This window comes from Microtus ochrogaster, unplaced genomic scaffold (genome assembly GCF_000317375.1).
Source record: "Microtus ochrogaster isolate Prairie Vole_2 unplaced genomic scaffold, MicOch1.0 UNK784, whole genome shotgun sequence".
Classification (NCBI taxonomy): domain Eukaryota; kingdom Metazoa; phylum Chordata; class Mammalia; order Rodentia; family Cricetidae; genus Microtus; species Microtus ochrogaster.
The window spans coordinates 1-3,601 of NW_004949882.1; the positions used below are offsets into that span (position 1 = coordinate 1).

At 45.4% G+C, this 3,601-nt stretch overlaps 1 pseudogene; it reads right to left on the reverse strand.

Annotated features, from left to right (window-relative positions):
- Positions 1-575: 575 nt before the first annotated feature.
- Positions 576-2,841, reverse strand: LOC106144502 (annotated as a pseudogene).
- Positions 2,842-3,601: the final 760 nt, after the last annotated feature.

Consider the following 3,601-nt stretch of genomic DNA (forward strand, 5'->3'; position numbering starts at 1 on the left):
GGACGATGCTGTTGCCCTGGATGATGCTGTTGCCCTGGATAATGATGCTGCACTGGACGATGCTGTTGCCCTGGACGATGCTGTTGCCCTGGATGCTGCTGCTGCACAGAACGATGCTGCTGCCCTATATGATGCTGGATGATGCTGTTGCTCTGGACGATGCTACCACGCTGACCAAGAAGCCTGCTCACTCACGCTGATCTAAGGGCCAGTCCCTTCCAGAATCACCCTCACAGAGCACTAGAAGTAATGTTTTTAATTTTGGTTTGCCTCCACACAATCATATTGGCATAAAAAAGTAATTATCACAATAGCATTTATTGTAAATTTCATACAGCTAAATGAGTTTCACAATGCTTTCATTGATTTTATTGATTACCACTGGAATCTTGACAATGCAGCCGAACTGAGGTAGCCGGTAGCAAATGAGGATCATTACGACATGAATATGGGTGATTATTTTCATTTAAATGAATAACGCAGTGTGAAATAATAATAATAATAATATATAGAAACTTGTTCTGCTTGCCTGCTTGTTTTTTTGAGACAGGGTCTCACTCTGTAGCCCACACTCATTATGAGACCAGTCTGTCTTCACACTTCTTCCAGTTCTCCTGCCTCTGCTTCTCGGGTACTGGGGCGGCAGGGGACATGGGGGGGAGACTTTATCTCTTTGTAAGTGTTCTGAGAAACCTCTTTGTTGAGTGGAATCATAGGTTTGAATGCTAGAAGGATATTCCTTTAGCTTTTATGCTATTCACAATACATACACAATACACTTTAGTACGTGTTATTACAGTTTTTTTCATCCCCCTTTAAAGTTTAGGTCTCAGAAAAGTAGTTCATCCATCTCTGATGAGTTGCCCATTTCCGTGGTGTAAACACACATCAAGGTTCATCTCAGGTAGCCAGAATGGCATGAGTGAAGACAGACTTGGGTAAAGTGGGTGAGTGATCTCTATCAGCAGAGCAGATAAGATAGATGTGAGCAGCCCCAGAGACATGCACAGTGGTAAAATCCGCTGAAATAATTAGGCACTTATAAGTTTGGAATATTAGTTGTCTTTCAAAAATAAAGTCTAATTAAGTGTAATTTCAGTTTTGTTTGTGTGTTTGTTTGTTTTTTCGAGACAGATTTTCTCTGTGTGACAGTCCTGGCTGTCCTGGAACTCGCTTTGTAGAGCAGGCTGACCTCGAACTCAGAGAGATCCACTTGCCTCTGCCTCCCAAATGCTGGAATTGAAAGTGCGCGCCACCACTGCCTGGTGTAACTTTAGTTTCGGCAATGACTTTATTTAATAGCCTGCTTATAAAATTCTTAAAAATTGAGTAACTAACCCTACTGAGCTGGTTGTGAGCTGACTTCAGCACAGCCCTGTGGCTTTTTTTGTTGTTGTTTTGTTTTGTTCGTTTTTTCTCAAGAGAGGGTTTCTCTGCATAGCCCTGGCTGCCCTGGAACTCTCTGTAGTCCAGGTTGGGCTCAAACTCCAAGATTTGCCTGCTTCTGCCTCCCAAGTGATGCAATCAAAGGCGTGCACCACCCTACCTGGCCAGCCCTGTATCTTATTCAGATCTGGTCCAGTCTTCACAGCTGACTTTATGGGATCAGGATCTTGGCCTCTCTTCTACCCTTTCCACAGGAACTGTGTAAAGTGAATGATGATTTCCTTTTCTTTCTTTTTTTTAAAAGTATTTTATTTATTTTTATTTGATATGCACATTTGTCTGTGTGGGGGTGTCAGATCCCCTAGAACTGGAAAGCTGCCATGTGAGTGCTGGGAATTGAACCCAGGTCCTCTGGAAGAACAGTCAGTGCTCTTAACCTCTGAGCCGTCTCTCCAGCCACAAATGATGGTTTCCTAATGGCATTAACACTAGAAAGCCCCACAGAACAGCCATACCAGAACTTTACAGATCAGGCCACAAGAAAACCTGGAGCACCGTAACTGGCCGAAGTAGAACTCAGCAGGCCTGAGGTGGACGGGAGAGCTAGTCTGACCTCAACTGACCATCGGCATCTTCCTGTCATAGTCCTGTCTGTATTACAAAGTTCCTCATGTGGTGGGTAATTCTCTACCGCTGTGATAAAGCACCAGGACTAAGACACCTTTACATGAAGGGGTTTATTTTGGCTTACAGTTCTCGAGGGTCACAGTCATGGATGGTGAGGGCAGCATGGCAGCACGAACACAGAGCAGCGGGCTGCAGGCATGCTGACAGCAGAAGGAAGCTGAGCGCTTATTCTTCAACTAAGAGGCAGAGGGAGTGAACAGGGGATGGCACATGGCACTTTTTTTTTTTTTAACTTCCCAACAGCGGTTACAATAGACATTTATCTAAAGGGAGGCACCTATGGAGCAAATAATTCTTAAACTGTGCTTCAGGTTGAACCAACTCCATAGAAACAAGCTGAGGCCAGGCACACCCACAAACTTCAACCAAAGGTCCCTTCTTTGCCCAATCTTCTCTCTCTTCTCTACCCCAAAAAACGTCTTTCAGATAGGGCTCAAGGGAAAAATTTGTCCCCCTCACGTTTGTCCTCATATTTTGTCTGCTGCTTCCTAGGCAAGGTCTGGTGCCTCACGATCAGGTCAGGGGCTCTCCTAATGTGAAACATTCTGCTGTTATCGAGGCCCCCAGGAAGCCTTCTTAGGGCTTCTTTCACATAGTCAGTCCTATATATTGTATCCTTCCGTTAATTAACGATACACTAATCAAGTATCATTAACCCCAGCTTGTCCCATCCTACAGCATCACAATACCATCTTGCGTGCCATCCGGCCACTTGCTTGTTGCCACAACTGCAGGCCTGCCCACCAGTCTGACCTGAGAGGGGCTCATGACATTTATTTAAAGTCTACCCCAGTCCTGCAGCAAGGAAGCACCCCCCACACACACATGCACACACACAAACATCAATATAAACTGGGAGACAAGCGTTCACATGCCTGGGACCAAGAGGACATTTCTCCTTCAAACCACGGCACTAATCTATAAGGAACAATAGAGGCGCATGCCACCATGCCATTTGGAGAGAAGCACGGTAATCAGTGAATAGCACACTCGCTTCTGTGTCTGAATGCGACACAGTGGCGTGTGTTCTGTGCCGTTTGAGCGACTTGAAGATGATGTCTTAGAAAGCTAGCAAAAAATACATCACCAAGTCTCTCTTGCCACGTCATGCTAGCTAGGAGAAATTTGCTAGCTATACAGAATGAGATATGCACACATTTGTTTCCTAACCCCTGTATTTCATCTCCCTTCCCCCATGTGTTACTTCTATGGCTTAGCTGAGACTATCTCTTCCTCCTCAAGTGCTCCACCTTACTCTGCTCCTATCAAATCAAGACTCAGATACCACGACATTCTTGCTGTTAACAAACTGCCCAGCACTTTGTAGGCCTGCGTAGTTCCAGCACTGATGGAATAATGCTGCCCGTGTCATGAATTTCAGTTGCTGCCAGCAGGCAAATCCGACTGTTTTCAATTTTCAGCCTAGCTCCTCGGGTCCTGGAGAGTGAGGGAGACAAACAACACAGCAGTCAACTAAGCCTTCAGGGGGAGGTCCTAGTGATGGGTGGCTCAATGCAGCCATGACTCA